This window comes from Antechinus flavipes, chromosome 1, assembly GCF_016432865.1.
Source record: "Antechinus flavipes isolate AdamAnt ecotype Samford, QLD, Australia chromosome 1, AdamAnt_v2, whole genome shotgun sequence".
In the NCBI taxonomy this organism is placed as follows: Eukaryota; Metazoa; Chordata; class Mammalia; order Dasyuromorphia; family Dasyuridae; genus Antechinus; species Antechinus flavipes.
In genome coordinates, this window is record NC_067398.1 from 105,967,225 (window position 1) to 105,994,901 (window position 27,677).

A 27,677-nucleotide genomic window follows, 5' to 3' on the forward strand; every position below is an offset into this window, starting at 1 on the left:
TCTTTAGCTAGGAAGATGAGATCTCAGCTTAGCTTCTATCAAGATAGAAGAACAATTCTCACCTAAGGGAAAGTCTCTGGAATCCCTAAGGAAGCAAATTTGAAATCAGGGATATGTTGAAAAGGCACTTTCCTCTCTGGGGCTGCAACTTACAAAATATTTTCCTCCTGACTTTCTGGAATATACTCTATCTGTGTTTTTTTCTTTGAACTCCACCTCTGCTCTTTACACACAGTGTTATCTCAGTATTCTTTTCATGCATTAGGAGTTACATTTATTATTATTTTTATTGAAACTGAGTAGTCTCTGGAAACCTATTAATTTTATAAAGTAAAAGTTTCATGGATTTCATATATAAATATGAGTGTATACATATACTCAATGAGGTGCTGGGAAGCAAAAACCTTCCCCAACAGTCTAATTTTTTTTTTTTTTAAATTGAGACACATGTCCAATTTGAACATAAAAATTTAGGGCTAAAGTCAGCAGTCTACCTGCTTTTGTCAATTCTTGTAAAGTTATTTGCAGAACACTTCTGTTCCTGAGTATCAAAAGTTTGGATTGTGATTCTTAACAATCCATTCTACACATCATGTATCTCATGCTCAACATTATGATATTACAAAAAAAGACCCATTGTTCTCTGCGATAAAGCTTTTTTTCCCCCTATTTTATAATAGGAATCTTTTGCCTAGTTGGCTATAAAGAGGGTTCTTTTATAGCTTAAATTCTTGACAAGGATTTAAAATGCTTTTAGATGCCTTTGCCTAAATGTAAATTGAACAGATGCTTTAAACATTTAAGGAATAATTAGATTTAGTACAAATGTATAAGTCACTCTTTTTAGTATTCATTTCTTGGCTATCTCAAGTCCTTTAATTTAATAAACATCAAAAGATGCATTGTCATTAAGGACTAAATTGCCTGTGAAATTTGATATTTTCTTAAGAAATGAGCAAAGCTGTCTCAGAAACATAATCCCATTCTTTTTAACCAAACAAAATACTTTGGAAAATTCATTTCTAAAATCAAAAATCATCAATAGAGTGCCAATCTCTTCAGTCTGTAGAATGCATTTGTAAATTTCTAGAGATTTTGAAAGTATTTTGTCACCTAAAAGCTTGAAGACCATACTTATAAAAATCTCAAAGAATTTTTTAATGTCTTAATCAAAAATATTTATTTTTAAGTATATTTGTCAACAAAACCAAAGTATATAATGCATTTAAAATATTTATATCTGACAAGTTTTTTTTTATGTATTAAAAGCATTTAAATTTAAGAACTGCATTTTTACCCAATGTATATACTTTTAAAAAGGCATTAATGAATTTTTTCATTTCTCTTAATATTTTTACTGCTTAACATGTGATCTATGCAAACAACTAAAAGGTATAATTACTTTCTTTGCTTCAAGGGAAGCCAAAAAAAACCTCAAAAAGAAAGTACATTGCACTCAATAGAGAGAGTGAATGCTTGATGTAACCTAACCTCTTGTGCCTTATATATAACTTGAGCTATAATTGGCTGACGTTTACAATAGTAGTGAATGCAGTCATTTGCCTATGTTCTCTATTCAGAAGAATAGTACTAATAACAACATCAAAGGAAAAAAATTGTTTAGGAATATAATCTTAGAGAACAGTGCATGCCTTCTTTGCCATGTTCTATGTTGTAAGTAGCCAGAGAACTCAGCTTTATAATAGTTCATCTGACTTAGAAATCTTGAATATGGCAGGGGGAAAATCATTGATAGTCATTTCATATCAAAAAATTACCAAAAACATTGGTGTTGAGTAGCATTGCTTTCTACTTAGAGTTAAAAAAAATGATAAAATCATATTTTTAAGTAAGAAAAATAGTATAGGACCACATGAGTTATTGAGAAATTTGTAATTGATGGAAACTAACCTCCAAATTTAAAACAATTATATATATTCAAAGAGCCTCCTAATACTGCCTCATGGCTTTATTGAATGGTATAAACAATACCACAAAAAGAAATCTGTTATAACCATTAGTGTTTTCTTTGTAATGAAGAGAATGAGGATATAATTATACATATACCTACAACTGATATAGAACTGGTCAACATATATTCATGCACTTAATGTACTTGTCAGATCAACAAGAAGTGAAGTAAGTGAAAAAGCAAGTTGCACTTAGTTGGGCCTTTTAAGGATTTTTTTTTAATGGCCAAATGGAGATGAAGATTTCAGAGTTGATGTATATATATTTTTTGTAAGTAGGAGGAAAATTCCATTAGCAGAATCTTCTTTTAAAGTAGTTTGTTACCATTTTATCCTTTATTTAAAATTATAATGACTGCCTCATTTTTTTTTAAATAGAAGAATCGATTTGACTAAATTAAAGAATTTTCCTTAAAAAAAATCCAATGACATGTAAGTAGTCATATTAGTGATGGCACTTGGATCATCTGATGCAATCATAATTCCATTAGTGTGGGTTTCCCTTGCAATGAAGATGATAACTCTTTAATACTTCCTCTTAGAGTTTTCAGGCAAGAAATTTTGTTATATATATGTATACACATATGTATGCATGTATGGATACATGTATATATGTGTGTGTGTACATCTGAACTGAGCTGAGGGGACACTATAGGTTTATGTAACCTAAGATAAATCAAACTGAGGATACCCTCCATTCTTATCATTAATTAATACTTACTATACATTATATTACTCCTAAAAAATCAATATAATAAACAAATGAATTCAATACAAGAGCATTTCACCAAATACTGGAGATCAATTGTTGTATGTTAGAAAGTGGAAATGGTAAAATTTGAATTTGGGTTGTACACTTACATAATAAGTTGCAGCAAATTGCTAAAAACCTTTGAAGTTTCATTTTCTTCACCTATAAAATGAGGTCATTAGATCATTCATTAATCTCTAAAACCCTTTCCAGTTATAAATCTATAATTCTATATATAATTTTTCTAGTAAATATCGATTGCTTTATTAATTCAATTCAACAAGAATTTACAAGGGCAGCTACATGATGCAGTGGATAGAAATTGAAATCAAAAGAATCCAAGTTTAAAGCCAGCCTCAGACACTTAACACTGTCCATGAGCAAGTTACATTTGCCTCTCCAAAATATGTATGTGTGTGTGTGTGTGTGTGTGTGTGTGTTTGTGTGTGAAAATGCAGCAGAGTATTGAGAATTAGAGGATGAATTTAAAACTGAAAAGAAATTTAGAAATTGTCTAGTTCTGAAGCTGAAAAGGAACTCAGAAATTTTCTAGTTCTTTCAATTAATTGGTCAAAGTATTGAGAATGAGAGAGAGTAAGTGACTTGAGTAAGATCACATAGGTAAGTAAGAATCAAAGGGAGAATTTGAATACCTCTTCACTGAATCCAGTGGGGCAACTAGGTGGCACAGTGACTAGAGTGCTGAGCCTGAAAACAGGAAGACTTAGTCTCCTGAGATCAAATTGTTGTTATTTGTCCTTCACTCTCAAAGGGACCATGATATAGGGAGATTTTGCCATTATAAGCAAGTGAATTGGTTTTAAGTGAGGGAGGCTTATGCAAGGTTACTTGTTTCATTTACCCCTCCAGAGCCATCTGAGTTCAGTGGCAAGATGGGTCAAGATGCCTGGAGATGGTCCTGGATGAAATGGGACACCTTGGTCTTTTTAAACTAAATTCTTCAACAAATCTCAGTTTGACTGAGGTCACATCCATTCAGTAATTAAAGCTAAGTAGCAATTTAGGCAAAGAATGGCAGCTTTCAACTAGTCTAACCACCCCCCCCCCAAAAAAAAAACTAAATAAATAAGTGAATGAATGAATCTGAGGTGTGGGGGGATATCCTCAGGGTTTCTGGCCAAAGCAGAAATTATGGCTATTTACATTCAATCTCAGTCTGTAAGACCCAAATAATGACCAAATGGCAGTTGGCCTAGAACCTATTAGTGGTCAATTAGAATCCAGATTGATTTTTGTTTAAGGCATGGTCTTTAAAAAAGAAGAGAGATCAAATATGGCCTCAGACATTTATTAACTTTGTGAATATGGACAAGTTACTTAACCCTATTTCTTTCAGTTCCTCAGTTCCCTGCTGGACAGGGAAATGTCAACCACCTCCAGTATCTATGCCAAGAAAATCTCAAATTAAGTCATGAAGAGTGAAATATGAATGAAAAACAACTGAACACAACCATTGAATCCAGAGGAAATTCACTTCCTATACTACCATGATAAGATGTGGGGTAGGACAGATGAGGGTATCTCATGATGACATCTCTTTTCTTAGTAAAGTCAGAAGTGTGAATATTTGCTGAAAATAATAAGATAAGGAATGGCATTGGGAGGCTGAGGAGAGAAGAAAGTTTTGGAACATTCACTTGAGATACTAGAATAAATAATCAATCAAGAAGAAAAAAAGTTTGCTAGTTAGCAGCAAAGATATCATTAAAATTAGAAAACTTAGATTTATAGCAGATTTAGTTCAAATCTTACCTCTTCCATAAGCCCTTTCATAAGTCCATCTCCCAGTGTCTTACCTTCTCCAAATGTGTAGTTTTTATTTTATATATGTTTTGTGTATATTTATTTATGTCCATGTTGTCTCCTAAGATAGAATATAGGTAACATGCAGGCAGGGACTATTTGCTCCCTCTTTTTGTGTTCCCAACATCCAGGACACTGCATAGAATTACATAGGCTTGATAATTGAATAATTAATTGGACCAGTTATCACCATGATACCATAACATCTCAGTAGCATTCCCAAGGTCTGTAGTACAAGTAAAAAGTAGATGGTGGAATGATTCAGGTTTGAGTGTGACTGTGGAAAACAAGAGTGAAAGGGAGTTAAGAATCAAGAATGATGTATAGTTGAGTTGGTTAATTGTGGAGTCAATAACAACAAAGGAAAAAGGTGAGTCCATAGCAATAGGGAATGCTTAGAAAACTTGTAGGGTAGGATGGTAGAAAGAGTGAAAAGAAATTGCAGTGAGACTAAAGGATAGCTTTATTGGGGGGGGGGGGAGGAAGAGAAGAGAAAGAAAAAGAAAAGATATTGATTATGGGGGGGAAATTAAATTTAAATAACATGGAGATATCACGATTTTGTGTGGTGATAATATGAAGTACATTAAAAGTTAATGTGGATGAGCCTCAATTGCATATCTTTAAAACCTGGGGAATGAACGAGATAGCATTTAACTCTAAATGGATGACTCTGTATTTCTATAATTCCTACATTGACTCAAATACCACCTTCATTTCAACTAGGCTTATTTTGCCTCTTTTCTCAGATCATGGTATCACAGAAAAATATGGAGGTGTCCTTAAGAATCATCTATAATCATAGACTCTTGAATTACAAAAAAACTTTAGAGAAAATATAACACAATTTCCTAATTTTATACATGAAGACACTGAAACCTAGGGCTTCTCCTAGGACTAATGTAATATTCTCAAGGTCAAGGTCATAGGTTAGAAGGATCAGAGCTAGGATTCATCCCTTCATCTTCTTTCTCTAAAGAATTTCTACACTACTATACTGTAGTGGTTTATTTGTTTTTTATATGAAAATGATTTTTCCAAAGTCATATAGCTTGTTAGTGGCTGAGTTTGGGTCAGAAATCAGAGCCTCTTATTCTTAGCCAAGTTTTCTCTCTATTAAAACATGCTATCACCTATGAGTATGGAAGTGTTGTTAATATTCCATAAACACTTTAAAATTTCATAAGAAAAATTGTGAGGTTTCTTTTTCTTCTCATGTTTAGAATAAAATTTGAATATAGCAAATGATTATAGAAGAGTTCTTTTAGAGTTTTCTTCCTTGTGACAGACATGGCCTTTTGTTGTTGTATTCTCTCATATTAAATGATTCTAATTAGATCTGCCCTCCATTTCAAACGTCCATTCATCATTTTGTTTTGGGTGTTGTTTACATTTATTTTTTTTTTATTCTTTCATTTATGTTTGTTTATTTTGCATCATTCATATATATATATATATTTACAAATATATCCCTCTGATTTTCCTCTTCAGTGCCATTATTTTAACAACAACAAAAAAAAAATTAAAAGAAAAGTTAAAAAAAATCTAACCAACTCACCAACTTAATCCAACTGTACCCTCAAAGTTCTTCCCCCACACTGCCCCACTCCTCTCCTCTCTTTTCTCCTCTCTTCTTCTGAACTCTCCTCTACCAGCTATGCTAGTGGTAAAAACTCTTTATGAACTGCTTTAAAAGTTACCAAGAGAAAGCTATTCCACTGTGAAGTCTTCTTGGTTAGTGTACTAGAACAAATTCAGCCCGTTTAATCGTGTGGCATCAGGCAGCCCTGAAAATGCAATTTGTTGTAAAATTTGTTTTTGCACTACTATTAGAAGCCAAGTGTTCAGCTCTTTTGCTGCTCTCCACTGGACCTTATCAGAAAACATGCTAGCTAGAGGGCATCAGCAGCCCTGATCACTCAGAAGGAAACAGGACAGCTGTGTTCCTGACAGCTGGAGAAGGCATGATGTCCATCAACAAATATCTGGGATACCTAACACTTCTCCTCTGCAAGCAGGGGGAGGGCAAACCTGTTGGATTGGAAATAGGAATGATTCTTTTGTGACATTCAGGAAAGAACAGTTCCTTTGGGGGGGATAAAGTATGGATTTCTTTTGTATTTTATATATTATTCAGACATCATTTATCATTCCTGTAACAGCTCCAGGTAAGAGTTAAAAGATGAAGAAGATGCTCCAGGAAAAGAGACTAGATATTTAAAAAGAAAATCTTGCACTTAACAGAACTAGAAAAAAAAAGCAATATGCTTTTTTTAACCTTGGGAAAAGTAAAAATTAGACAGTCATTTTTCTTGCAGTTATATTCAATGACCTTTTGAAGGATCAGAATATACTGTATGTTGATGATGTGAAGCAGTTTTACAGGTTCCCCACATTTCACTCTCTCCATTTCCATTTATTTATTTCACAGACTTTAGAGAAAGTTAGTTTGATATTTCATTAGGCTTTTGGTGAGTATTAGTTCAAATGGCTTCAAAGACAACTCCTTTAGCAAATTTGAATATAGAAAAACCAAGAAATACACATGTTTAACACTATTTATATTGAACATAAACTGAGTTTTTAGCATCCCTGAGGCTCTGACCAATGGTATTATTTAGTGAAAGCAGAACACGACATCAAAACTGCCAGGGGAGGGGGGGAATTGCAGTTAAATCTCTTTCCTAAAAAACAAAACACAAAAACAAAAACAAACAAACAAAGAAAAAACCTTTGAAGTGTTCATGTTCATGGATTTATTTGATAAAGGGGTCTTTCAAGATTGGGAGAATCTTTATTTATTTTAATGTCTCTTTGTCTTTTATATCAATATATACCTTCTCATCAATAAACTTGGGATACCCAGACTCACTAGCCTTCATCTCCCACCTGTACTCTTCTTGATTAATGATGGTTTAATCACTTATTCCTCTCAGATAAAGAGTGCAGAAAAACAAATGTAAAGTTAATCCTCTGAAATAGGATCTAAAACTGAAACCATACTGTACCATACAATAGTCAATTGAGCTTACTTGCTTTTTTTTTTTTTTTGAAATCCTCAATGAATAGCATAGTTCTGACACATTGCCTTGGTTTAACTGCATAAATGCTTACTAAATGCTTGTTGACTGACTGAAGAAGCATACTGAGAGGTAGCTGCTCCAATGTATGTAAAGTACTTTGAAATCACTGCTATGATATAAATATGAACTTTTAAAAACTATCCTCAAAACATAGGAAAGTGGGAAAATTGGTGTATTTTCTTAGGCACTTCTGCCCCACCCCCTATCTTACTAGTTTGATTTAATTGGAAGTCCTTTAAACAGTCCTTTACTCCTTGCTTAAATTTACTGGACTGATTTGCTGGTTATGCTTTAACTTTGAAATCCCTTATTCTTTTGGAATTACCCTGGCAGACTCAGTTTTGGGGATTTTTTTTAAAGAAACAACCAGAAATTGAACATCTGTTCTGGGATTGGCAGTCTCTCTGATCTGTTTCTCCACTCCTGTTATCCTAGGTCCTTATTTAGTATTTCAGCATATTTAAAAGGACCTTGACTTTGGTATCAGGCCTCTAAAAGTTTGGGGTTTACCTGCCTTGCTTTAACTACATAATCTGCTCAGAAATCTGATCCTTTCTGTAGCCCTGTCTGTTCCTCTGGGCAGGGACCCAAGCCTCACCCTTCTCCCCTGGAGTGAGTTGCCCCTCTGAATGGGCCACATGATTGTCTTGAGCCCTGCTGCTCTGTAAGCAGAGGCTAAATCATGCACAAATGACCACAGACCTAACTCATAGTGAACTGTCCATATGCTCCCCAACTACAGATGATCTGATATAATTGCAATAGGGAACTTTGTATGTTGCTGATTAACTCTGGGGTTATCAGGGAGAGACTTGTCCTTGTCATAAGTCCTTGCATTGTTTATTTACTTTACATAAGGTTGATCAAAATTATGGTGCTAAGATCTTCTAGAGGAAGGTAATTTAATGATTTGAACAGTTAGAAGAGAGAGTGTGGAATGTTGTGCCACAGTTCCCTTTTAATGTCCTGACCCAGTTTCCTTAATTGTCCTATTTAGTTACTCTGCCTCAGATTATAACCATTCCCTCTTAATGTTTGATAGGATAAAGGTCTTTTTCCATTTTAGTCATCATTAGAATATCAGGAGCCTCTTCAGTACCTCCCATTATGTCTTTCTAGGTGCCTCCCCGCATTAGGTCATCCCCATCTAGGTACCTTCCCCATTATGTCATTGTTCTTGTTACCCTATAAAAAAATTTGTATCTGACATTCACTGATGAATTCGAGATGATATTCTCTTTTAGCCCTGGGACCAGACATGGATCCATTTGGTCCCAGTAAATCTCTCCATTAAATAAACTATTAAATGGTTCTCTAATCTCTGTCTTATTTAGTTTCTTCAGCATTACACCATCACATGCATGTAACACAATTTGTTTGATTTCTCAATCAATAGGCATCTACTTTGTCCCAAATTCTTTGCTATCATAAAAAGTGTACTATAAACATTTTGGTGTGTGTGGGGACTTTTATTCTTTCTTTTTAACCTTCTTAGAGGGATAATCCCAGGAAGAGAATTCCTGGGTCAAAGGATTTGGATATTTTAGTCATTTTATTTGTTTAATTTCAAATTTATTTCCAAAATGGTTACAGTAGTTCACAAGAAAATGTAAGCTCCCTGAGGGGAAAGAAAAAGCTATCTTCAAAAGATTGTCTGGAATAGTAAAAGTTTGAAAGAAAAAACTAGAATTCAAACTGATTTTAGAACATTAGGAAGTGGTATTTTCAAAAAAAAATTATTAAATATAGTGACAAATGAAATAGTACATCTAGGGACAAACTTATTAGAATTGATAATAATGCCAGTTTTAAGGTTAGAATTCACAGTGGCCTACAGATAGGATATAACAGAGCAAGAAATGCTCAATACTAGTATGTAATATTCATGTAAGCAAAAGCAAAAAAATAAAACATGTTTTTTCCTCTTCAGTCAGTATAAAAGAACTTTACACTGATTTGTTCTCTACTTTTAAGAGATGAAGGAAAATCAGATATACAAAAAAGTAAATATATATATATATATATAAAAAGTTGGAAAATAGCACCTATAAGGAACAGCAAAGGTTTTTTTTTTTTTTTTGCTTATTTGTTTTGTTTTGTTTTTTGTTTTTTTTTTTTAGTCCAGAGAAGCAAATATAATTAAAAAACTGCAACAATCATAAACCAAGAATAAATGTGACTAATGATCACACATTAGTGTGTGGCACAAAGAGTTACATTAAAGAGTGAAATAAAAGAGGCTACAATGTTAGAATCAGGAGAACCACAGAAGGTAAATATTCCAAATAGAGCAGGGCAGGTACAAACAACATATTAACTAGACTAAAATAATTGAACAACTAGATTTCTGAGGTATCTAGGTGGTGTGGTGGATAAAACATAGACTTAGAATCAAGAGGACCTGAGTTCAAATCTAGGCTCAGACACTTGAATATCTGTGTGACCTGCCTGTACAAATCATTTAACTCCTGTTTCCTTGCCAGAAAACAAATAACAGCAACAAAAATGAAAATAAATAAATAAAACACATTTCAGTGGCTATAAATAATATTTAAATATGTGCATGCTGCTCCCCAGCATATCAGTCTTCAGAGTATTTCCTCAACACTGTCTTTAGGATATTGAACAAACTTTTCAGTTGAGCTTAAATTTAAAGACTTTCACTATATTTTGAAGCTTATTTCACATAATTTTTCTTTATGAACCCAGATCTTTCATCCATGCTGACACACTTGCTATTCCTCAAATTTGGAACTCTCTTAATAGTATGACTTTACATAATTTGTCCAATACACTTTAAGGTATTCCCTCCTTGCTTCTACCTCTTAGAATTCATAATTTCCTTTGAGGTTCAGCTGATGCCTCCTTTCTGAATCCCTTATTAGGACTTTATTTTCTCTCAAAGCATCTTGTATGCTTTCCTATGTACATGTTGGATTTTCCCAGTGGGATTTAAGCACCAAAAGCTCAAGGATTGTGCTTTCTTTTCATGTCTCCAGCACCAAACATATTGCCTTACAAGGAATAAAGAGACATAGAGAAGGGGAAAGATGGACAAACTGAGAGGCAGAAACAGAGACAGAAAAAGAGAGAGAGATTGAAGAACAGAGAAAAAAGAGAGAGAAAGAACAAGAATTTTTAAATATAGAGAAGACCTGGCTAGAGAAACTATGGGCTCATTGTAGGTTTCATTCTTGTTAGATTCTTGGATGAAAAGAAAGTAACTGAGAACCTAAATGAAATATTTGCAATATCTTTATTCAAACATTATCTTTGGAATCAGGCAAATGAAAGGTATCAGGTGAAATATATATATTTATATCTATATCTATATAAATATAGATATGATCTATCTAGCTATCTCTCTCTATATATAATTAGTTTAGTTTCTAATTATAAGGAGTTGAGGTAGGGCTATCTGGTAGAGAGTTAAGATCTATGTAAATGAAAGATGTGCTAGTATCAACTTGATACTGTGGACATCTTTGATAAATTTTAGGGTCAAGAGGGACAGAAGAGAAGGAAAAGAATATTTCTTTTTTTTTATTAAAGCTTTTTATTTACAAAGCATATGCATAGGTCATTTTTCCAACACTGAACCTTGCATAACCTTGTTCCCAATTTTCCCCTCTTCCCCACCCTTTCCCCTAGCTGTCAGGTAGTCCAACACATGTTATATATGTTGAAATACATGTTAGATCCAATATATGTATACATATTTATACAGTTATCTTGTTACACAAGAAAAATCAGATCAAGAAGAAAGAAAAAGAAAAACTAAGGAAAAAAATGCAAGCAATAACAACAGAGACAATGAGAATGCTTTGTTGTGTTCCACACTCTGTTCCCACAGTCCTCTCTCTGGGTGTATATGGCTCTTTTTGTCACTGCACAAATAGAACTGGTTTGAATTATCTCAATGTTGAAGAGAGCCACGTCCATCAGAATTGACCATCATATAGTCTTGTTGTTGCCATGTATAATTATCTCCTGGTTCTTCACATTTCACTGATACGCACATTTCGCTTAGTATCAGTTCATGTAGGCCTCACCAAACCTCTATAAAATCATCCTGCTGGTCGTTTCTTATAGAAAATAGTATTCCATAGCATTCATATACCATAACTTACTCAGCCATTCTCCAATTGATGGGCATCCACTCAGTTTCTAGTTCCTTGCCACTGCAAAGAGGGTTGCCACAAACATTTTCGCACATGAGTCCCTTTCCCTCCTTTAAGACCTCTTTGGGATATAATCCCAGTAGAAACACTGCTGTATCAAAGGATATGCACAGTTTAATAACTTTTTGAGCATAGTTCCAAACTGCTCTCCAGAATGGTTGGATCCGTTCATAGGTCCATCAACAATGTATCAGTGTCTTAGTTTTCCCATATCCCCTCCAACATCGGTCATTATCGTTTCCTGTCACCCTTGCCAATCTGACAGGTGTGTAGTGAAAACTCAGAGTTGTCTTAATTTGCATTTCTCTGATCAATAGTGATTTGGAGCACCTTTTCATGTAGCTACAAATAGTTTCAAATTCTTCATTTGAAAATTATCTGTTTATATCCTTTAACCATTTATGAATTGGAGAATGGCTTAAACTATTATGAATTTGAGTCAATTCTCTATATATTTTAGAAATGAGGTTGAATATAAAAATGTGTTCCCAATTTATTGCTTCCCTTCTAATCTTGTTCTGCATTAGTTTTGCTTTTACAAAAACTTTTTAACTTAATATAATCAAAATTATCTATTTTAAGATCAATAATGGTCTTTACTTCTTCTTTGATCACAAAGTCCTTACTCCTCCACAAATCGGAGAGGTAAACTATACTATGTTCTTCTAATTTGTTTGTGGTATAATTCTTTATTTCTAGATCATGAACCCATTTCAACCTTATCTTGTTATACAGTGTGAAGTGTGTGTCTGTTTACTTTCTGCCACACTAGTTTCCAATTTTCCTAGCAGTTTTTGTCAAACAGTGAATTCTTATCCCAAAAGCTGGAGTCTTTGAGTTTGTAAAATACTAGTTATAACCATGGGCTTTTTTGTTCTATGAACCTAACCTATTCCACTGATCAACTTCTCTATTTCTTAGACAATACCAAATGGTTTTGATGACTGCTGCTTTATAATATAGTTTTAAATCTGGTAAAGCTAGGCCACCATCAATTGCTTTTCTCTTTATTGACCTTAGAATTTCAAGGGAACTAATGAAATAAAAAAATGAAATGTGAAGTGTGGGTCTATGTTTACTTTCTCCCACACTAGTTTCCAATTTTCCTAGCAGTTTTCGTCAGACAATGAATTCTTATTACAAAAGCTGGGGTCTTTGGGTTTGTCAAACACTAGATTATTAAAGTTATTGACTATTTTGTCCTTTGAACCTAACCTATTCCACTGATCAACTGGTCTCTTTCTTAGTCAATACTAAATGGTTTTGATGACTGCTGCTTTATAATATAATTTTAAATCTGGTACAGCTAGGCCACCTTCATTTGAATTTTTTATCTCATTACTTCCCTTGAAATTCTAAGATCAATAATTTTAAAGGAAAAATATATAAGAATGCTGATGACTTATGTGGGTTTATTTTGTATCCTGAAACTTTGCTAAAGTTGTAGATTATTTCTAATAGCTTTTTACTTGATTCTCTGGGATTCTCTAAGTATAGCAATATATCATTTGCAAAGAGTGATAATTTGGTTTTCTCATTACCTACTCTAATTCCTTTAATCTCTTTTTCTTTTCTTATTGCCAAGGTTAGCATTTGTAATACACAATATTGAATAGCAATGGTGATAGTGGGCAACCTTGTTTCACCCTCGATTTTATTGTGAATGGTTCTAGTTTATCTCCATTTAATATGATGCTTGCTAATGGTTTTAAATAGATGCTACTAACCATTTTAAGGAAAAGCCAATTTATTGCTATACTTTTTAGTGTTTTTAATAGGAATGGATGTTGGATTTTATCAAATGCTTTTTTCTGCATTTATTAAGGTAATCATATATTTTTTGTTAATGTGGTTATTGATATAATCAAGTATGCTAATACTTTTCCTAATATTGAACCAGCCCTGCATTCCTGGTATAAATTCCACTTGGTTGTGATGTATTATCCTGGGGATGATTATCTGTAATCTCTTTGCTAATATTTTATTTAAGATTTTTTTCATCAATATTCATTAGAGAGCTTGGTCTATAATATCCTTTCTCTGTTTTCATCCTATCTGGTTTAGGTATCAGTACCATGTCTGTGTCATAAAAGAAATTTGTTAGCAGTCCTTCATTCTTTTTTTTTTTTTTTCAAATAGTTTACATAGTATTGGAGCTAATTTTTTTTTTAAATACTTGGTAGAATTCATATGTAAATCCATCTAGTCCTGGGATTTTTTCTTAGGGAGTTGATTAGTAGCTTGTTCTATTTCTTTTTCTGAAATGGAACTATTTAAGTAATTTATTTTCTCTTCTGTTAATCTGGGCAATCTATATTCTTCCATTTCACTTAGGTTGTCAAATTTATTGGCATAAAATTGGGGAAAATAACTCCTCATATTTGCTCTAGTTTTCTCTTCATTGGTGGATAATTCTCCCATTTCATTTTTGAGACTCAATTTGATTTTCCTCCTTCCTTTTTCTAATCAAATTAACTAAATGTTTGTCTATTTTTTATATAAAATTAACTCTTAATTTCCTTTATTAATTTAATAGTTTTTTGTTTTTGTTTTTTAGTTTCAATTTTCTTGATCTCTCCTTTTGTTTTTAGAATTTCAAGTTTGGTATTTGATTGGGGTTTTTAAATTTGTTTTTTTTTTTTCTAGCTTTTTTAGTTGCAAACCCAATTTATTGATCTTCTCTTTGTCTATTTTATGCACTTAACATCTAAAGATATAAAATTTCCCCTTATTACCACTTTGGCTGTATCACACAAAGTTTGGTATGTTGTCTCATTATTTTCATTCTTTTAGATGAAATTATTGATTTTGTCTATGATTTGTTGTTTTAGTCATTAATTCTTTAGGATGAAATTAATTAGTTTCCAATTTCTTTTTGGTCTATTTTCCCCTGGCCTTTTATTGAATGTAATTTTTATTCCATTGTGATCTGAAAAAAATGCATTTACTATTTCTGCCTTTCTGCATTTGCATTTGAGGTCTTTATGTCCTAACATATGGTTAATTTTTGTATAGTTTCCATGAACTGCCAAGAAGAAAGTGTACTCTTTTCTGTCTTCATTCAGTTTTCTCCAAAGATCTATCATATCTAACTTTTCTAGTGTTCTATTTACCTCTTTAACTTCTTTCTTATTTATTTTGTGGTTTGATTCATCTAGTTCTAAGAGTGCAAGGTTGAGATCTCCCATTATTATAGTTTTACTGTCTGTTTCTTCTTGCAACTCTTTTAACTTCTTCTAGATGCTACACCAATTGGTGCATATATGCTTAATATTGATATTGCTTCATTATCTATGGTACCCTTTAGCAAGATATAGTTTCCCTCCTTGTCTCTCTTAATTAGATCTTTTTTTTTTTTTTTTTTTTTTTTTTTTTGCTCTTTCTTGATCTGAGATCAGGATGGCTACCCCTGCTTTTATTTACTTCATCTGAAGCATAATAGATTCTGCTCCAGCCTTTTACCTTTTACTTTTACCTTTACTTTGTATCTATCCCTCTGCTTTAAATGTGTTTCTTGTAAACAAAGTATTTGAGGATTCTGGCTTTTAATCTAGTCTGCTATCCACTTATGTTTTATGGGAGAGTTCACCCTATTCATATTTACAGTTACAACTACTGATTCTGTATTTCCTGCCATCTTATTAACCCCAAATTATATTTTTCTCTTTCCTTTTCCCCTTTCTCTTTTCCCCCAGTATTTTATGTATGAGTGCTACTTGTCTCAAGCAGTCGTCCCCTTTTAGAGACCTCCCTTTCTTATACCTTTTCACTACTATTTCTCTTTTCCCTTCTATTTAGCTTAACCCTTCCTTTTTCCCCTTTCTCCTCCCACTTTTCTATAAGATGAGAGATGTTCCTTGATAAATCCAAATATAACTAATATTATTTTGGGGGGCCAAAGCTGATAAGAATAAGATTCACACAATATTCATCACCCTCCTTTCTTTCCCCTCACCTGAGATGTAATTTCTCTAATTTTACCTCCACTTTTCCCTTTTATTTTCTGTTACAATCCCCTTTCCATCTCTAGTTTATTTTTTTTAATTATAACAGTAAAACCAGATTACACATATACTCTCAATGTATATCCATAACAGAAATTCAGTTCTCAAGAGATTTTTTTTCTTTTTACCTTTTTATGTTTCTCTTGAATTTTATATTTGAAGATCAAATTTTTTTGTTTAATTCTGGTCTTTTCATCAGAAATAAATGGAATTCATCAGTTTCATTGAATGTCTATCTTTTTCCCTGAAAAAAAATTCAGTTTAGCAGGGTAATTTATTCTTGGCTGCATTCAAAGTTCCTTCATGTTTTGGAATATCAGATTCCAGGCCCTTCGATCCTTTAAAGTGGAAGCTGCTAAGTCCTGAGTAATCCTTATTGTAGCAGCTCAGTATTTGAATTGTTTCTTTCTGGCTGCTTGTAATATTTTTTCATTGGTCCAATAACTGTCAAATTTAGCCATGCTATTCCTTGGGGTTTTGATTTTGGGGGTCCCTTTCAGGAGATGTTTGGTGAATTCTTTCAATGGTTATTTTACCTTCTGATTCTATGATATCCAGGCAGTTCTCTTTTATAATTTCCTAAAAAATAGTGTCTAGACTCTTTTTTTTTACAATGTATTTCAGGGAGTCCAATAATCCTTAAAGTATCTCTCCTAGATCTATTTAACAGATCTATTATTTAGTGAATTATTTTCTTCATTTACTTTTGTTTTTACTTCTTTTTGTATTTGCCCAATTGAATTTTTAAATGAGTTGTTTCGTTCTATGAAATTTTTTTTCCATTTCATAAATTCTGGTTTTTAAGGAGTTTTCTTTTTCCATTTCACAAATTCTGATTTTCTGAGACTTGCTTTCTTTTTTCCATTTTATCAAATTTATCTTTTAATGTTATATGCTTTTTCCATTTCACTAAGTCTATTTTGTAGTGAATTCAGATAGTTTCTGTTGCCTTTTCCAAACCCTCTTGCAAATTTTTCATTTCCTTTCCCTACTTTTTTCTAGCTCTCTTTTAAGATCCTTTTAAATTTCTTCTAGGAGAGCCTTGGGTTGGAGACCCGGTTATATCATTTTGGGGGGCTTCATCTGGAGACAATCTGCCTTTATTCTCCTCAGTGTTTGAAATCTGTTCTTCTCTTCCATCACAGAAGCTGTCTATTGTCAGAGTCCTATTTACTGTTTTGCTCATAAAAAAAAAAAAAGTTAAAGTTTGCTTTTAGGGAGGGGAAGGTTTTTCAAGCATTAGAGGCTGTGTGGGTCAATGCTGATTCACTCCCAGTGTTGGGTGGGTGTGGCCATGTCCCATGAGATTCTGGCATTTGGGGGTTCACAATTGATCTTTTGTGTTTGTATTGGATGTTTTATAACTTCTCTGCTAGTCTACTGTCTTGAAACCAGGGCAGAGTGGCCAACATTGCTGTATATTCCTGTAGATTCCTTGCCCTAGATTCTCTGCCACATGGAGTCTGTACCACCTCACAGAGTCTTCACCACCCTGGGACTCTGTGTTGTCTGCACTGGTGTTTGTACTCAGATGTTTGTGCTTTGCTGCCTCCCTCCTGTTCCCAATTGAAACAGACCTTGTAGATTATTTTGTGAAGTCCTGGAACTATGCACTGTCTGCGCTGGCTTTTGTACTAAGCTGCTTGCACTGGTTGCTTCTCTCCCATTTCCAATTGAAATAGACCTTTTCTGGAGATTTTTGAAATTATCTTCTGCTGATAATTTGTTGCATTCCCAATATTTGTGGGTTCTGCTGATCCAGAGCTACTTCAGAGGCTGAATTTCATAATTATGTGACAGTTGTAGAGAAGGTCAGAGCAAAACGTGTGTTGTCTCTACCATCTTGGGTAAAGAATATGTCTACAATTATTTAAGTTCTTTTATTTCTAAAATATGCAGGATTTTGGATTTTATCCATATGCTGTATGGATGTTTAACATAGGATTTTATGTCCTTTTAAAATGAATATTAGAGAATATCTAATTCAACTCATGCACTTTATGGATGAGGTCCAAAAATGTGAAGTGACATGCCCAAAGCCACTCAAACCAGCAAGGATTAGAGCTATAATGCAAACTTCAAGTGACTTCTTATTCCAAAGGTTTATGTTTCCTTTTGGGATTGTATGATTTAGTTGGAAGTTACAATAGATATTCCTTAAAGTTCATTTCCAATTCTGGAGTCTATTTCTATAATCAGTCACTGATCAGGAATCTTGTGATACATATCACCTCCACCCACTAAAAGATTCTCTAGCTCATATGTGAATGATGAGTTTCTTAAATCCTAGACCAGTATCTACAATATATTGCTATTGTGGAAGACACTGAGATAAGCTGCTTATATTAAATGTGTTTACTTAATGTGCAAACATGAAAACAAAAATTGATTAGAACTCATTTGGAAACAACAAGACTTCTTCCTACCTGCTGTTATTCAGTTAAGTGAAAACTCCAATTTAATTCAAGAAGTTTCTCTTCCTCCTCCCCCCTTTAAATAAATGATTCATAATTTCACTGGTTCTAATTTACTATAAGCAAAGCATCAGATTAGTAATGTGTTTAATATGAGTTATTAAGTTCCCATTAGACTAAATTGCCACCCTTAGACATCTGCAAAAATACGCTGAATTAATTTGCATTATTCAGTAGCCATCTATAGCACCTATCTGTAGGCAACATAAATGTTTTAGAGGTTGTGACATACTGAGTCACTTCTAGGAAAATGAATCACATTATGTCGAGTGATGGTGTCATCACAGAAATATATTAGTGAAAAAGGTGGTCTGGTTATTTGGCAAGTGAAGAATAATTGATAAGCAGAGTGCCTCACTGGTATCCTTAAGATCCCAGGAAAAAGCAAGGGTTGTCTCCAGAACCTTACATAGACCCCTTTGGCGATTTTTTTTTCAAGATGGAGAAAAGAACATTGAAAAGAATCATATAGATAAATAGCTATAGATGAGTTGTGGTTTGCACAATTAGAGGAAACCACCAAAAATTGAGATCACTGATTTATATAAATATTTGTATCCAGAGGAAACTCAAAGCTTCATGTAGCATTTTGCCCAAAAAAAGGAGCAAAAAGAGACCTGAATGTTTTCTTGCTATTATAGATGGTACATGAGCATAATTCCAATAAATCTTGTGATGAAAAGGACTATTAGGGACTTATCAAGAACACATACATTTTTCTTTACAATTATTTCAGCTCAATTTATATAGATCTTTCCTTTAAATTTATCTAGTACTTGGCTACTTCTGAGTAATAATGTATTTTTCTTCTACAATGAAATATACTATTAATATCAACAGAACAACTACACAATCAACCATTTATCAAGTATATATTATATATTCAGAAGAATGAGGTCCAGAGAGAAAGGAAAGGATAAGTGCTTGTGGTCAGGAAGTTGTTTTTCAAATCAAAATTTGATATTATAGGCAATGGGTATAAATGTGATTTCCCCCCCCCCCCGGGGGCTGTCTTTTGCCTTTCTTCATATCCCCAACACTTAGCTCAATGCTAAGTATAAAGTACATCCCTAATAAACATTTCTTGACTAAAGTATAAATTTCTATAAGATAGCTGAGATGAAGTGAATATAGCTACATGTGATAAAGATGTAGGATTCCAGTATATAATCTTCACCATCTAAGTTCTTCACTGAAAATAAGATACATTTTCCCAAGACATAGGCTATTCCAATTCTCCCAAGTGGCGATACTATTGAGTAGATTTCTTCTCCTTTATGGATAAAATGGTAGCCTGAAAGAATTAAAGGTTTCAAATATTTTAGGAGGTAATGATTTCTGACCTTCAGTAGTCAATCAAGGATTTCTGGTTATATTTCCAAGAAAATTAGCCTATATTTAAGTTCAATGAATTTATCTCTGAGAATGATAAAAATTGAAAAAGAATAGTTTCATAAAAGAAACACAAAAAAATAAAAAAAAATAGCACCTTAAAAAATCAGAAGTGATCTAATAGTAAAAGAGCCAAAAAGAAATCGCTAAAGAAAAGATCTTCTTTAAAAACAAAATGGCTAAATGGGGAAAAAAATAAAAATTCTCAGCAAGAATCAGACAAACAGAAGCTAATGAGATTTTAAAGAAATAATACCAAAGCACAAAATAAAAGAATACTCAAAAGAAGCATAAAGAGACATAAAGAGGCTCATTGAAGTTACAGTTTTCTCCCTCTCCCTTTTCTTTTCCCATGTAATTCCTAATAACTTTATCATTATTAGAGTAGTTAATCTACATTACAGAAGGTGTGAGTCAGTTTTGCTGGACTGATCTCTCTACATAAAAAAGTAGGGGTGAGAAGGACAGATACTCAGGGAGAAGAGGAAAGAGAAAGGTAGAATGGGGCAAATTCACATAAAGGAGGCATACAAGGAAGAGCTTTTATATCTTTTTTTTTTTTTTTTTTTAATAGTAAAGGGGGAAATCCGTGGATGGCACAGAATGTCTATTTATCACTCTGTGGAATTTATTCAAAGAGGGAAGAATATATAAACACACTCATTTGGGTATAGAAATCTATCTTATCCAAAAGAGAAATAGAAGGGAAAGAAGATAAGAAATATAGGGAGAGATCATGAAATGAGGAGGGTGCTTCTTTGTGGGAAAGCCTTGTGAGAAAGAGAGAGTGAAAGAGAGACAGAGACAGAGACAGAGACAGGAACAGAGACAGGGACAGAGAGAGACACACAGAGAGAGACAGAAACAGAGGCAGAGACAGAGAGAAAGAGAGGAAGGGAAAGCGAGAGGAAAAAGGAGAGGGAGAAGAAGAGGGAGAGACAGAAAATAAACAGAAAAAAAAATCAGATAAAGAAAAATTCACTGTTAGTGATCATAAGTGTGAATGGGTTGAGTTAACACATAGAATAGGCACTGATAGCAAACTGGATTGGAAATCAGAATACAACAATATGTTGTTAATGAGACACACAACCAGTGTTGAAATGAAGGGCTGGAGAAGAATCTGTTATATTTCAACTGAAATGAAGAAGGCAGGAATGGCAATTGTTATCTCAAAGCAAAGAAAAAGAAAAAGACCTAAATGAAAGGGATAATCAGTGAAAGTACATTTTGCTAAAAGGTACTAGAAATAATGGTGTAATTGTTTTTAAAAAATTACAGCAAAGTCCTCTTATACAATCTGCATTTCTCAATATATAGGGAACAAAATCAAGTTTATAAAAATAAGAGCTATCCCCTATTGATAAATGGTCAAAAATATGAAAAGAGACTTTTCAGAAGAAATCAAAAGTATCTACAATAACATAAAATATTTTAAATCATTATTGACTTGATGGCAAATTGAAACAATTTTAGATTCCACTTTCATGTAGCAGAATTGATAAATGCTAGAGGAGATGGGAGGGAAACAAGAATATTGATGCATTGTTGGTACAGTTGAGAACTGCTCTGTTCTGGAGAACAATCTGGAATTATACCAAATGCCTTTAAAACTATAGATACCCTTTGAATCAGCAATAGCAATACTAGTTATGTATCCAAAAACATCAAAGAAAAAAGGGAAAAGGACCTATACATATAAAAATACGTATAGCAGCTCTTTTTGTGGTGACAAAGAATCAGAAATCGAGGGGATGCTCATCAGTTGAGGAATGGCTAAACAAGTTATAACATATGATTTTGATAGAGTATTCTGCTATAAGAAATGATGAGGAAGTGGTTTCAGGAAAAATTTTTGGCAAGACCTGTTTGAACTGAAGCAAAGTAAAGTGACAAGAGCAAGATCATCATGCATAGCACATTCCCACCATGTGTGGGAATGGTGATCAACTGTTCAAAACAATAAACTGAGTCAATTTCAAAGGATTCATTTTGAACAAATGCTATTTACCTCCAGAAAGAGAAATGAAGAACTATAAGTGCTAACTGAAGAATAAATTTCTCTGGCTGTTTTTCCCCCCAGGGTGTGTGTGTAAGTCTTTGTGTGTGTGTGAGTCTGTCTATGTCTCTGTGTGTTATTCTGTGTGAGTGTGTGTGTGTGTGTGTGTGTGTATTGGCTAATATGGAATATGCTTAAGGTGATTTCACATGTATAATTGACATTGTTTGCCTTCTCAGGGGTATAGGGAGGCTGGGAAGGACAAAATCTGGAATTCAAAATTTAAAAATTTAAAAAAGAATATTAAAATAAATGAATGAATAACGATTTTAAAAATGAACAAATAAATGAGGGAAAATTATTATCTTTATGGTCTTCAGCTGTTGAATATGGCCAAAAGAAAATTTATCTCAGTTATATGTCAGTAAACCCATTCAATCTCAAGAAGGGATATTAGCACTAGAAAATCCATCAAATGACTAGATCAAAGGAAGCTGATAAATTATCTGGATAACCCCTTCACTTTATAGAGGAGGAAAATAGAATTAAGAAAGGCTGAATTTACAAAGTTAGTAATAGTAATGTAATATATTCATTGGCAGATAAATAATGTGGCAGATACAGCACCAAGCCTGGAATCAAAACAATCTGAATTAGAGTCCACTGAGATACATATTAGTGATATGTCCTTGGGCAAGTCATTTTATAGCTCTTTGCCTCAGTATTTCCTTCTTTAAAATGGGTGTAATAATAGCACCTACTTCCTACAGTTCTGATAGTCAAATGAGGCAAAATATTTACAAATAATTGGAAAACACTCAGTATAGAATGTAACACATAATAAGTATTATGCAATGTTTGATAATAATAATTCACAATAATCCAGTGTTTTAAATTTACAATCCATAGTATAACAATCAAAACCAACACCTGGGTCTCCTGACAATATTTGCTTTAACTCTAGATTATAGTGTTACATTTATATTATATTATTTTTGTTTTCCCCATTTCCAATAAATCAAGCTACCAAGTTCATTGTGTACAATTGAAGAAGTAGTTATAATTCTAGATTAGAAACCCCATATTTCTGGGTTTTAATATTTTAATATTTAATATATTCTGGAATAAAAAAAAAGTAATTCCAAAACCTAAATGCTCATCTTTATTGATCCCAATTCCATTAAATCTACCCTTTGCTTGTTTATAAAAAAAAAAAAAATTAAATGTTCCCCATTTAACCTGATCCCCAACATCTTTAAATGATCTTTTAAAAATGAAATATACCTAGAATTAGAGTATGTTTTGAGAAGAATACTCTGGAGTGATTCCAAGAGGCATGTCATTAGGTCATGGATTGTTTTTTTTTTCTTTTTGCTAGTCAAAGCAACTCAAGAAGACGTTGACTAAGTTTGCAAGAAGAGGTCGTGATTTGAATGGGAAAGAGTAAAGATCTATAACCTTAAAGTCCCAGATCTTTGAAAGAATTTCAAATGAATATTAGATATCTGTTTCTTCTGTTTTTTCATGTCAAAAAAAATGTTCCATGGCAACATTACTAGTTTCAATAAAAATACATTAACATTAAGAATGCACAAAATGTTTCCCACATTGACAAATATAGTACTTCCTATGGGTTCTATTTTTTTTTCTTATTATTTAGTTGTTTCAGTCATTTTTACTCTTCATGCCCTATTTGAATTGTATTGGGCAAAGATACTAGAGGGTTTGTCATTTCCTTCTCCACTTCATGATAAGGTGGACTGATGAGAAACTGAGGTTAATTGATATCTCCAGGGTCAGACAGATAGTAAAGGTCTAAAGCTAGATTTGGTCTTCCTGTTCAACCCTAGCAGTTTATCTACTATATGACCTGTTCTCAAAATTTTTTCCAACAAATTGTTTCAGTTTTATATCCATGATCTATATCAACAATTCCTTTAATTTGGGAAAAAAAAAACATTTCTAAGCCTCTGTACCATAAATTTTATCATTGATGATAGATTGATTGATAAAAGCTATTTCAATCATTAAAACAAATTTGTGAGACAAAACCATTACTCATCTTATCTAATAGAAAGGAAAAGCCTGATAGGGCAGTAGAGTATCATGACTAGAAAGAAATCTAGAAAAGGGTAGGGTTTGAATTTAATATTGTGACTCCTTCTACTGAACACTAACAAATTGGGCTAGGTTTTTTTTTTTTTTTCTATCTCATTATCTAATAAAAATCCACTAAGAATTTACTAAGCATTTATTGTGTTTAAGATTCTAAACTAGACGCTGGAGAAGCTCTACCTGTGACCTCCTTCCTTACAGGTTTTTATAATATCACATTTGTTTTGTTAAATGGTTGATCAAAATAAAATAGGCACTCCAATATTTGAAGCATTGTTGGCTTTAAAGCTGCTCTATGTCCTCACATTTGTCAAGTGTAATCTGACTAAATCAGTTGACTTTCTCCTTTTCTTCATTTTGAGTTAAAGATGAAAGTCCCTTTGACATAAAAACTGAAGTCTTTAGAAAATTGTCACTATTGCTTCCTTTTCCCTTTCCACATTTGTCTTCAATGCTACCTCTTTTTGAGCTTTTGCTTTCATTTCCTTCTTGCTCCTGACATGTCTAGAAGAAACTGACAATATTGTGTGTTGCTTACAAAATATGTTGTCCTTTCTATGTCATTATTTTCAATCAGGAAAAACACTCTGTGATAAAAACTTCCTCTATTCATTCTGAACTGACAAGAGTTAGGTTCTCTTTTTGTGAAAATAACAATATTTTTCATGTAATAAAAGATACATGAGGAACAAAATGTATCTTATTTAACAAGATAATCACTTTGAAAAAAATATAGTTTATTTCATGTATTAGGAGGTAATGTTCCTTTCTTACCTCTCTTTTCTATCCCAAAAAAGTGGAACACTGAGTTGGAGTACAGTATCTTGGCAGAAGAAAATAGATCATGTCTTTATAGCATTTCTTTGGTGTGTGACCTTAAGTTATCTTATACAAGGCATTTGTATAACAGGCTATTCTACTTGATTCTCTTTCAAAGCCAAGAGGATGGCTTCTTTATGGGGCTGACTTATTTGTTACTTCCTGCCCTGTTCTCAAATAGAGTGAAATCTTTCAAGTATGAATAAATAATAATAAATTTAACATATTAATTAATTAATTTTTAATACACATGGCTTTATGAATCATGTTAGGAGAGGAAAATCAGATCAAAAGGGAGGGAAAAAAACATGGGAGAGGAAAAAAAAACAGAAACAACATATTGTAGGATGTTTTTCAATGCACTCTAATATTAGCTTCCCTTTTTATGGGAAAGTTCATCCCATTCACATTCACAGCTATGATTAACAACTTTATATTTACCTCCACCCTATTTTCTTTTCTGTATATAATTTTGTTCTCTTTCCACCTTTTTCTTCTTACTCCTCCTGCCTATTATCTTATCTTCTATCACTCCTACCCCCTTCTCTTACTTTTTTTCCCTAGCATTTTTGCCCTCCCTTCTATCTAGCTGCTTTTCCTCCCTCTATGCCTACTTCTTTATAAGGTTAGATAAATTTCTTTACTCAACTTAATTATTAATTTACTTCCTCTTTTAGTCAAAACTGATAAGATCATGCTTCAGATAATGCTCATCTCCTTTCTTTCTTTTTTTTTTTTGATTGTAATAGGTCTTTTGTGCCTTTTCATGTGATCTAATTTGTACCATTATACTTCCCCTTTCCTCTTTTCCTAATACTTTGACATAATTAAATCAAAGTCCATTCACAACTACATTTACTTCCACCCACATGAAACCCCACCCCCACCCCTGTCTGTTCCAGTAACAGATAAAATTCTCAAAAATTACAGATATCATTTTCCCATCTGGACATGTAAATAGATTAACATTTATATTATATATATATACACACTTATGCACCTTTCTATGCTTCTCTTGATTTCTGTATTTAAAGACCCTAAATTTTCTGTTTAATTCTGTTTTTTTCAATAGAAATGAATGAAAGTCTCTTACTTCATTGAAGATCCATGTCCTCCCTAGAAAGATGATTCTGAGTTTCCATGGATAGTTAATTCTTGCCTTCTAGAATATGGTTTTCCAGGACCTCTGATCCTTTATTGTAGAAGCTGCCAGATCCCAAGTAATCTTGATTGTTGCCCTTTGATATTTGAATTTTTGTCTCATACCTTGCAGTATTTTTTTTTTCCTTGAGGTTGCAGTTCTGGAGTTTTGAAACAATGTTTCTTGTGGTTTTCCTCATGGGAGCTCTTTCCAAAAGTGATCAAATAGATTCTTTCAATGACTATTTCCCCCTGTTTCTAGAATATCAGGGAAGTTTTCCTTGATGATCTCTTTAGGAATACTATCCAGGCTTTTGTTTTGATCAAGACCTTCAGGTAGACCAATAATTTTTAAATTGTCTCTTCTGGAACTATTTTCCAGGTCAGTTATTTTTTCACTGAGGTATTTTACTTCCATTTTTTCCATTATTTTTTAATATGTTTCAATGACTCTTGATGTCTCATAGAGTCATTAGCTTCCATTTACTCCATTCTAGTTTTTAATGTATTTTTTTTCTCAATTACCTTTTGTATCTCTTTTACCATTTAGTTAATTCAACTTTTGAAGATATTGTTTTCTTCAGAAGATTTTTTTTTTTTGCATTTGGCCAATTGTACTTTTAAAGGAATTTCCTTCCTGTTCCAAGTTATTGACTCATGCATACCTCTCTTTTTTTTTTTTCCTCATTTTTCTTCTACTTCTCTTGTTTGCCTTTTAAAGTATTTTATGAGTACTTCCAAGAAGACTCTTTGGGCTTGAGACCAGTTCATATTACTCTTTGACATTTCCTCTGTGACATTTTGTCCTCATCTGAGTTGTATTTTGGTCTTCCCTGTCACTATATAGCTTTCCATGCTCAAAGTTCTTTTCTGTTTCTTGCTCCTTTTCTTCCCTTTTTCTTTTTGGCATTTCTTCTTCTTCTTCTTCTTCTTCTTCTTCTTCTTTTTTTTTTTTTTTTTACTTTTAAGGTCAAGTTCTGCTCTTGAGGTAAAAGGTGTGCTCTAAGGAGCTTCTTATGCAGCTTTAAGCCTTGGCTTTGAGCATAGGATGCCCTTATGTTTGCAGGAATTAGTTTTATCTATTCTATTCCAGGAAACAGCATGGTTTCCTAGAATTTGACTTCTCAGGTAGGACTGGGGATTACCCTACTGGTTAGCTCCATTACTGAGCCAGAATCTAGGGTCTCAGTTGCTAATCTGCTGTGATTAAGACTCTCTTACTGACTGTCCCAAACTCGGTCTGAGCTGGGCTGAACATCCCTTTCACCCCAGTGAGATTGACCTTTCTTGAAATTTTTTTCAAATCTATCTTGAATTGGAGAGTGGTTTCATTCTATCAGATTCTGTTCAGAGGCTTGGTTTCATATGGTTTGTGAAGGAAATCGGGAAAGCTTGTCCATCTTCCTGGCTTCACTCTGCCATCTTTGCTCTACCTTTGCATTGTTAATTGGTCATTTGTATGGATAAGGTAACCCATAAGGAGGGGAAGGAAGGAAGAAAGGAAGGAAGGAAAAATGGGAGAGAGGGAGAAAAGAAGGGAGGGAGGGAGAAAGGAAGGATAGAAAGAAAAAGGAAAGAAGAAAAGAAATAAAGAAAAACAAAGAAAGTAAGAAACAGAGAGAGAAAAAGAGAGGAGAGAAAGAGAAAGAAAGAAAGAAAGAAAGAAAGAAAGAAAGAAAGAAAGAAAGAAAGAAAGAAAGAAAGAAAGAAAGAAAGAAAGAAAGAAAGAAAAAAAGAAAGAAAGAAAGAAAGGAAGGAAGGAAGGAAGAAAGGGAGGGAGGGAGGGAAGGAGGGAGAAAGGAAGGAAGGAAGGAAGAAAGGAAGGAAGGAAGGAAGGAAGGAAGGAAGGAAGGAAGGAAGGAAGGAAGAAAAGGAAAGAGAGCGAAAGAGTTGTGTTGTTTAATTAACCAATACCAATTGGGTCC

At 33.2% G+C, this 27,677-nt stretch overlaps 1 protein-coding gene across 18 annotated transcripts in view; it reads left to right on the forward strand.

Annotated features, from left to right (window-relative positions):
* The window catches only part of PTPRD (protein tyrosine phosphatase receptor type D), a 2,844,105-nt gene that overhangs the window by 1,780,714 nt on the left and 1,035,714 nt on the right, over window positions 1-27,677 (forward strand). The gene's annotated exons all lie outside the window — the stretch shown is intronic.